The sequence below is a fragment of the Octopus bimaculoides genome, chromosome 9 (genome assembly GCF_001194135.2).
Source record: "Octopus bimaculoides isolate UCB-OBI-ISO-001 chromosome 9, ASM119413v2, whole genome shotgun sequence".
Taxonomy (NCBI): domain Eukaryota; kingdom Metazoa; phylum Mollusca; class Cephalopoda; order Octopoda; family Octopodidae; genus Octopus; species Octopus bimaculoides.
Window position 1 is genome coordinate 28,821,833 of NC_068989.1, and position 10,452 is coordinate 28,832,284.

The window sequence follows — 10,452 nt, forward strand, 5'->3', positions numbered from 1 at the left end:
AAATATGTGTGTCCACATATATGTAAATATCTGTCTGTGTGTATACATATAAATATGTTATAATTTAATTCAGATGTTACACTTGATGTATGTTTTCAAGGCCTTTGACATGTGTAGCTTTAATGAGAAGTTTGTTTGTAAAGAGGATGCTCTACCTTTGATGCTGAAGAGAATCAGCAGAGAGAGAGTAGCCTGGAAATAACCCCATCGCTGCTTAGATGTCACTACAAATATTGCTAGGAATTTTCTATTTCTCATAAAGCACCACTTTCAAACTACAAAAATACAACTCTTTAATGCAAACAATGTTTAGGTTAATTATTAGTGACTAGCTAACACCTTTTCCAACATTGCACACCACAACCAAAATCTTACAATGAAAATGTATGCACCCCAGTGCCTCTCATGTATTTCCTGAAATCAAACTAGATGCCCGTTGAGGGAATACTGTGTTTCTAGAACTACAGCCATTCATCCTGGCGGCATCCAGTTGAACTGTAGGTGATAGTATTTCTGTTTGTTTAGGTTGAAGGACAGAATAAATTTCATACCACTCTTTCCTTTTATTTGGAAGCTTAAAGACCAAGAGTATAACTAACTTACAACATTAAATAGCTGATAGAGCCCCTCCATACTTGCTAATCTTGAAGTACACTAAAATATCCCTCAAATGAAAATTTAAGGTGAATTCTAATTATTGTCACTGTAGTGCACTTCTCCTTGGAAAATAATGGATGTTGACTCAAAGAGTTAACTTTCCTCCAACAAAAGTTGATCTTGCCAGAGCTTCTTCCACTACATCCAATAACACCTTACATTCTGACAGCACCTTCTCGCAACTCACTCGTGCTGTCTGTAACAATTTTCATCATATGACCTGTATTGATCAATGTAAAAGCAGTAAAGGTTACACTTGTTACAGACATCAGATTCATGAGACATGTGCTTCATACTTACAAAACGCCGAATAATGGCCATGTAAGTTGATGATTACACAAGTTTCTCATTTATTGGGAGAAATTGATAAATTTTTACCTGCTGATTTCAAAATCATTAAAAAATTATCCTATCACATACAGTTTCTTCACAAAATCAGTTGTGCAATTTTAAAATTATGCCTGAATTTGACTCTTGTCTTTTATTATTACTATTAATTGCCATATTTAAATAGACTGTAACAGTATAACTAATAGGTGCAATTTTGAAAAATAACCGTCTGGCAATGTTTAGCCAGCTTCAGCTACACAAAACCACATCACTGTAACTTCAGTTACCTACAAGCAGTGAGGAGAGAAAGACTCACTTTACGTTGCTTAGGTTAAAACATTTTTTTTAAATTTCAATTATTTACTCATGCTTTTTTTCAATGAATATATGCTGCACACTTTGTATTATTGTTGCATTTCAATACTTCTTTAATGAGATGTTATTTATACATTTAGATGGCAAATCAAATGTATGCTGTTAAAAAATGTCCTCTTGCCCTTTTCTTACAGACTTCTGCATCACTTGAAGTAAAGATGTCTTCTAGAAGATGTATGGCAAGCCTGGATACGGCAAGTTCATAATTAAGAAACATCAGAAAAACATTACCAAATTTGTCAAAATACCTTACTTTACCTACTTGGACGTGAAATTAGGCGAACAAGATAGGAAATGGGCTCCTCATAAGGTCATCTCAATTTGTGCTGAAGAAATAAGACTGTTTGGTGGTGTACTGCTGAACTCATCCACTATAACTTCTTAAAACCTGGAAAAAACCATTACTGCAGAAACATATTGCCATGAAATTGCCAAAATGAACAAAAAATTGCTACTCCTCCATCCCAGACTGGTCAACAGAAGAGAACCAATCATTCTTCATGACAATGCTTGACCACATGTTTCACTAATAACACTCTAGAAGTTGAGAGAACTTGGCTACTAAGTTCTTCTCCACTCAGCTTATTCCTCAGACATTTCTCCTACTGACTATCACTTTTTGAAGCACCTTGATGGTTTTCTGCAGGTGGAGTTCAAAAATCAAACCAATGCTGAAAGCTCCAGAATTCCAGATTTTATGTTACCAGAATAAACAGACTTGTAACTCGGCAAAAATGCGTTGATTATAATAGTACTTACTTCGATTGATAAAATTTCCACATTGTTGAAATATATTGTGATGAATTTCCTATTTCAAAATGTTGCTTACTTTTTACTCAGCATGGTATCTATTGATTCATATATATGCAGAACATCAAAATTACACAGTGTAGACATAGACATATTTCCAAACACATAGGCACACACACACACACACACACACACACACACGCACACACTCACTCACACACACACACACACACACACACACACACACACACATTTAAATTTTCATAGGGCCTTTTATCTTCTCTCTGGCACCTTAAGAAAAACAAGAAAAAAAGGAAAAAAAAAATCAAATTTGAAACAGCGTATATACAATCACTTGTCGTCTTTTAAACTTAAACATAAGGCGAATTGTATGTCTTTATCTAGTAAGATTTGGGAATTGAAAGAAAATGGAATTGGGTTTAGCCTCAAATGGAAAATAATAAGAAAAGCTCAGCCTTATAGGAATAGCAGATATGGGTGTGAGCATTAATTTTCCTTTAGTTAATATTGGGTTTCAGTCGTTATAGATACAAGCTAATTAAGTAAATAAACAATTCTAGTTATAGATACTTGAATTATTACATATTTTCTATATCTTATTTAATTGAAGTTACTAAGTCGTATATATACTTCATCATGATTTTAGTGATTAGGCTATTTTATATCCTTTTCTATGGTGTTTCTACCCTACCTGACCATTTTAATACTTTATAATTGCCTCTAGACAAACCTAAATTTTTGTGCCCCTATAAATTCATACTTAGCTTATTATGGGTATCTTCACAACTTAAAATTAAACTGCTTAGATTATAATTTAACTAATTTATAGTAAATTTTGGTCTCTCACCTCAATGATAAATCTTCCTTACAGTAAGTGACTCTCATTTTTCCTTTCTTTTTTTGGTTCATACGATTATGCTCAAATGCGTGCAGAACAGTTTCGTCGCTCTGACTGCATCTTGGGCAGGTCAGCCCGGTGTTTCTAGAGCCATGCCTGTAGAGCTTATCCTGAACAGGTAGCGCTTCTCAATAGCACTTAGGCCAGGGATCTCTGGAAGTTGTCCATAGGTACTGGCCCAAAAGTTGTCTTGAACAGGCAGGTCAAGTATTCCTCGTCAAGGTCCAGGTTTGCCCCGAGATCATCGTTGTACCTTCCCTCCACTAATCCCCTATAGAATGCTTTGGTTGTGTTGCAGCTGCTCAAAGTCAACCCGGGACGGCATAGTTGCTCAAGAGCAACACGATACTCGTGGTGCCATTCGCCCTACCTTGGACTCTTTTTGATCCACGACTGCATGGAGATGAGCTGTGGGAAAGTGCACCTCACAAATGGTGACCACACCTGTTCACCAGCGTCTACATAGAGCCAGAGATGTCACAGTCTCAGCACATGTCTGTGCATCATCAACCATGGCATGCCCAGCTCTCCTTTTAATAAGTGTTGGCAGCAAACGGATTGCCTGACCATTGGAACGCATCCTCCACAAGAAACAGAACAGAATGCATTTCCTTTTTGGTGATGATGGGGTCGGGACAAGGCATGACAGTCAGGCGGTAGTAAATGGCGGATGTGATGTACGCGTTCGCCACCTCTGCCCGACCTTTTAGGGACAGCTTCCTCTCAGCCCATTGCTGGGTGAGAGTGAACACCCTACTCATTACCTCATTCCAGTTCTTCTCCGTTTGGAGGTCCGGACCAAACCAGACCCCAGATAGATAGATAGATAGATAGATAGATGTTTCTTTATTGGCCACACAGGGCTTAACACAGAGGGGACAAAATACAAAGTAGACTTTTCTTTTTGGGAAGAGAAAAGCTCTACTTTGTATTTTGTCCCTTCTGTGGCCAATAAAGAAACATATCTATCTATCTATCTATCTATTAGATAGATGCCATTTGTCCTTCCTTGGCCTCTTCTTGATTCACGACTGCAGTTCAGTCATGGAGACGAGCTGTGAGAAAGCATGCCTCACAAACAGCGACTACACCTGTTCACCGTCGTCTACATAGAGCCAGAGATGTTGCAGTCTCAATGCATATCTGCACATCATTAACCACAGCATGCCCAGCCCTCCTTTTAGTGGGTGCTGGCAGCAAACGGATCGCCTGACTATCGGAACACTTCCTTTCCACAAGAAGTGGAAGAGGATGCGTTCTAATTTGGTGATGGTAGGGTCGGGACAAGGCACAACGGTCAGGCAGTAGTAGATGATGGATGCAATGCATGCGTTCACCACCTCCGCTCGACCTTTTAGGGACAGCTTCCTCTCGGCCCATTGCTGGTCGAGAGTGGCCACTCTAATTGTTGTCTCATCCCAGTTCTTCTCCGTTTGGAGGTCCAGACCAAACCAGACCCCGAGCAACTTGACTGGACCGTCGGTCCAGTGCTCCACAACGGAAGCGCTGCTGGATGACATAAGCTTGCTTCTCCAGGTGCCGAGCTGCAAGCTCACTGACTTTTCCCGGTTAATCTTCACTCACGTTACTGCTTTGTAGTCTTTTGGTGTCTCGCTAACCAGTTTGATGTGGTCATGGCTTGACACTATGATGGCGACATCGTCCATGTATGCGGACATGTTCGTCCTGCATCCCAATTCTCACGGGATGCCCTTCAGCATCACTAGCTTCCGCAGCAGCAGTTTGAGAGTCAATACGTACAGAAGTGGTGAGAGGGGGCATCCCTGATGGACAGAATGTGCAATGTTGAATGGTCTTGATTGATGCCCATTCACGTGAATTACTGAATGGATGCCTCTGTACAAGGCAGCAATCCAGTCGTGGAAGATGGGACCGAAACCAGGCGCTATGAGGGCAGCCTCCAAGTATTGATGGTCTACCCTCTCGAAAACTTTGGATTGATCCAAATTGATCAGTGCCCCACCCATGCCACTTTCCTTAACTACCCTGTCTATGAGGTAGTGCATGAGGTGGAGGTTGTCATGGATGCTTCAGCCCGGCACAGCACACGTTTGTGCCTTGTCAACCAGTTTCTTGATGACAAGCGCCAACCTCTTGGCTAATACCTTGGCCAAAATTTTCAAATCTGCCTTGAGCAAAGTGATGGGCCTAAAGTTATCTATTACATCCCCCTTGTTTGGATCTTTCTTTAGCAGTATTACGGCTCCTCGGCTCACAAAACTGGGGATGCTCCCATTTTGCTGCCAGTTGCAGTACACTGCTTCCAAGACACCTCCAAACAAGTCTGGCATACAACTGTAAAGCTCGTAGGGTAGACCTTCCAAACCCAGTGATGTGTCTCTCAAGCACTCTGCTATCGCGTCCCACATGTCTGCTGCTGTGGTGGCACCTTCACAACACTCTGCCTCTCTTGCCGAGAGTCATGGTAGGCTATGTAGGTAGGCACTGAAGTCCACCCTGCATTCTTGCTTACTACTTGTTCTGAACAGTCGGGCAGAGTAATGCTGAAAGGCCTCACACATTTTACTAGGCTCAAGTAATTCACACCCCTGTTCATCCATCAGAGACTGAATGGTGACTTTGTTGCCCTGTTGCACCTCTGCCACCTGGGCCTCTCGTGTGGCTCCAACACCTTCGTTTCTTAAAGCACGCATCCTAGCCCTGACAATGCACCTATAGTAGAATTTGGTTATACATCTTTAGATTGTATACCTGACTTTCCTACTATAATATTAAGGAATATAACGGAACGCTGAACTCCAGACTATCAACTTAAACAACATTTATTCAGGTGGTAAATATATACATCTTTAGTTCTTGTTGTTACAGCTTCTGTTGTTGGGACGTTGTTATGTAGGTGTGAGCGAGCTGTCGAGCGTAAGTCCGAAAGATGTAGAGAGACAGCTTAACTCGTAAAGAGGCTGTCTCCAGAGTTCGAATGTTAGAGACACTCTTGACACGTCCATTGCTCTATGCTGGCCAGCAAGAAAGAGAATGAATTGATCTGGAACGCTTGGTTGTTTAATTCTACGCATGCGTGAGACTACGCATGCATGAGACTACGCATGCGCACGGCGTTACTACACACCCTTCGTGTTTGGCGTTGAAGTGTTGCTCGAGGGCCAACCTCACCGCCAATATGTCAGATGTGATGCCACTTCTAATCGCCGATTCTAGTTTCTTAACTAGGTCTCCCTCTATTTTGTTTCTATCTATTGCTAGCACTTTGCTATACCTAATTGATTTAGCTTTTATTGATCTCTTGAGGGCGAGCCACTATTTGTTGCTGATGATGGCTCCTGTCAAAGCCTTCTTCACTAGTGTGCTAATCCAGTCTCTGTAAACCTGTCTTGACGAGAAAGACGCATTCAGTTTCCAGTAACCAGGACTCTGCCTATGTGCCTTATCTAAGTCTAGTGTACATGTCACAAGTTTGTGATCCGTGTAGCTGACTGTGAAATTGTGGACAGCCTACGCTATCTCTATTTACTGTCCTACACAGTATTCTATCTAGATACGATCTCAACGACCCAATGCAGTTGCTCCATGTCCACGCTGGTGCACTCAGGTGGTTGAGTTGGTGCCTGTCAGACAGCTGAATGCGTCTGAGCAGATTTTTGAGGCATTTGCATTCCTGTCTATTCCTATCTGTTCCCACATAGTCTAGATGCATGTCAAAGGTAGCATTCTAATTCCCCACTAAAAATAAAAGACGTCGAAAGAAATCTGGCAGTGCACAGACTGATATGAGTCGAAAAGCACTCCCATTGCTGCCATAGACATCCAGGACAACCACTCTACCCTCTGGGTCTACGAATATTATATTTACTTCAGGATCCAGACTCTTGCAAAAAAGTACCGCCATGCCACTACTGCCCATTCTTGTTTTGATGTCTTCATGAATTAAGTTTGTTTTTGTATTGATGGATTCCATCAACTCTGCATTTCTTGTGTTGATGGCAGTGAGCATTGTCAATGCATGTGTTTTTGTGGTGTTGGTGTTGTTTGCGCTAGTGTTTGAAATGTTTTCAGGAGTTGTGTATCTCCCTGCTTTGTTTGCGTTCGGTTTTGATATTTTCTTACTCCTTTTCCTCCTTCCTTTTCTGGCTATTTGCCATTACTCACTGCTTTCATCTTCCGACGAAATTTCTGAGGAATCGCAAGAGGGTAAGGGCATAGTGTAAGCGACTATGTATGTTTGTGTAAGTGATTGTGTTGTTGTTTTCGTTGATGCTGGTTGTTGATTGTTTGTGTGGTGTATGTGTTATAAGTGAAGGGGAATCAGTTTTTGTATTTTCTCTTGGCTTATGTTTCTGTAGTTCTTGCTGTTGTTGTTGGTGTTTTTCCTGATGCTGTTTTCTCAATTGCTGGTGTTGGTAGGTTTGATTGGTGTGTTTCTTTTGTTGTGCTCTCTTTGTTGTTTATCTTCTGTGTTGATAGTAGTGTGGGTAGTAAGGGTTGTTTTTCCTTTTCCCTTTTTCCTTGTTGTGATGGTTGTTGTTGTTGTTGTTTTTTTGTTGTTCCTTTGCTGTTGGGCATTTAGTTTTTAGGTGCTCTTCACTGCCACACAGGTAACAGCGAGGCCTCCTACCTTCTACCACTACGTATAGATCATGGCTGTCTGGCAGCTCAGTTAGGTGTGGGACGCTATTTATTGAGTCCTGATCTATTTGCATTAGATTCTCAATAGTTTTGCCCGACCAATTCTGTTGCTCTAAGACAGCAATCTCTAATATCTTTATGTTGTCCATGTTGTAACAAATGGCGGACAACAGCCATTGTGTCTCTACTTCCAGAGGGAGATTTTGGTCACACATTGACCAAGGTATGTAGGAATCAAAGTAGTTCCTCAGACTCTAGGGTGAGTATAGAGAGTTCTTTGGCTTTTTCTTCACTGTTGAAGTGAACTTGTATTGTCGCATATCTCTTCCACCAGTTCACATAATCCATATATGTCCATACAGGACATAGACACTTTTCAATGAGCTTCTGCACTGCTAGTTCTGGTCTGCATGTTTTCACGTTGATGACCTTATAAACGATTGTTTTTCTTCGTGTGATATTTAAGATGTTTTGTGGGATGTTGAGGTGTAAGGTGGAACCTTGTTGAGTTAATACGGACTTTGTTTCTTTTATCTGTTCTGTTGTGAAGTGTACTATTGTGTTTTTTTGTTTAAGAGCTTCTGCAAAATTGGATATGTTTTTGTTGTTGTCTCTGGTGGTGGTAGGAGCAGAAATTTTGGCTATTGTGTTGGTGCTGGTGAAAGAGCCATTTTGTTTTGTGGTGGTGGTGATGGTAGGAGTCTTTTTCATACTTCTTTTGTTGTTGTTGATGTTGTTGTTGTTGGTGGTGGTGGTGGTGACAGGGCTGTCAACAATTGTGGTTGCAGTATCAATGACATTGACAGCATTCACCTTCGCGTCTCTCAGATTTGTATTTGATTCATTCATATTTTTCGTGTCTGTGTTTATATCAGAGTGTGTGAGTGCAGGAATTATTCTTTTTTCTTCTAGCATTTCAAGGCCACGAAAATGCTCATCCATATATATATATATATATTTATATATATATATGGAGTTAAACGCAGGTGTTATTCAAATTCTTTTACTTCCGACATATGTTTCAAAGACACCATTGGTATTATTCCAAAGGAATAAAATGGTGTAAAACAATGTAATCTTCTCATGAGGGAAAGAAATAAAGAAAACATACTCATCAATAAGACGTTTTAGCAGAATGTGATGGATGTGTGTAATGATGAATGGAACGCTACCTTCAGAACGTTTCTAACCAAAAAGTACAAAAGGTTAAGAATAGTTTACTTAAGTTTTTCCGTAGAATGGGCTTAGGCATTGTTTTTGATGATAATGTAACGAAAGCTAATTTTTTAGATATTACACTTAACTTACACAAAAATTCATACTTCCCATACCACAAACCATTAACCAATATTAAATATATTAGCCAATTCAGTAATCATTCTAGGGTAATCATTAAAAATTTAGTTAAAAATATTTCATTGAGATTGTCTAAGTTATCTGCTAATGTTGTCATTTTCAACGACAAAGCTGAATTTTATAACTCTGCATTTCTTTTAAAACAGGCTATACAGAGAAAGTTACCTACATTAATTTTATTCAATCTTATTCTACCTTTAGTAATGGAGACATGAAATCTAGCTGTAACGATATGAACGATTTCACTTTTAATTTAGATGCCAACACCAAACAGGAAGTTTTTTTACAACGTAAGGGAGAACCGTTATTTAACCCCCTTTTTTCATTCTAAAGGTAAATCGATGTCTTTTAAAGATAGTTACACTAAAAATAAGGCAACTACTAGCATAACTATTTGGTTGATCATTCCTTATGGGAGGCAAATTAAATCTAATCTTTCTTTCCAGTTTTGGGAAGCTATTATTAGGAATTTTCCAAAGAATTCTAGGTATTACTCAATTATCAACTAGCACACAATTAGGATTGGTTTTTCCAACTCAAAAAATCTCTCAAATTATCTCTCCACATATTAGTCTGTTAAATAAGCATCCAATTACTAATACTAACATCCCCCTAGAAATATTAACAACAAGGTTATTGTCTCTGAAGTCAATTCCAACAGAATTAAGTTTATGTCAAGTAACTCTAAAATTAAAAATTCTATATACCAGTGTAAAATTACTTCAGGTACCAATGTCTTTTTTTATATAGGTAGTTCTTCTTCTCAGTTATCTAAAAGAATTTCTAATCATTTCTCTACATTTAGGGATAGGAATAAACGCAACATTTCAGGGCTTAGTAAATTAATTTGGTATCTAAAAGACCATAATAAACAATTTAATTTAGATTGGTTGATTCTCTGCATTTCATTCCCATATGATAAAGGCAAAGGATTCTACTAACTCTGTAACAGTGAACTATTTTCTATTCTATTTTCTAAGAATCCCCTTGTAAACACATTTATAGAGCATGCTTATCGATGTAAATATTGGCAGAAACATACCTTTAGTTCATCTAAGTGATATCTACCATCTATATATATGAAAACGAGAATGTGTGTCTGTCTGTCTGTGTGTATGTGTGTGTGTGTATCCCTAAAACTCGAGAACTACACAACCAATTTCATTCAAATTTTACACATGTCTTACTTAGGGTTCCGGTTGTGTTTTAGCCCCAAAAATTTTTTTACTTCTTGCAGAGTCCGAGCCCACTGCAACATAATATCTCCTCCACAATTTAAGTATTACGTGTCAAAAGTGAAACAAAAACACTCATGTCAAATACTTCCACTTAAAAAATGAAACTATTCCACTAACTGAAACAATCACATTTCGATACTGTAATGGCAGATACTTTCACTTTAGAGAGAGAGAGAGAGAGAGAGAGAGAGAGAGAGAGAGAGA

At 39.2% G+C, this 10,452-nt stretch overlaps 1 long non-coding RNA gene across 1 annotated transcript in view; it reads left to right on the plus strand.

The window, feature by feature from the left end:
- The window catches only part of LOC128248711 (uncharacterized), a 25,597-nt gene extending 23,416 nt beyond the window's left edge, over positions 1-2,181 (plus strand). The window contains exon 2 of the long non-coding RNA XR_008264878.1: positions 1,497-2,181. This is a non-coding gene — a long non-coding RNA (uncharacterized LOC128248711). The remainder of the gene's footprint in view (positions 1-1,496) is intronic.
- The last annotated feature ends 8,271 nt before the right edge of the window (positions 2,182-10,452 follow it).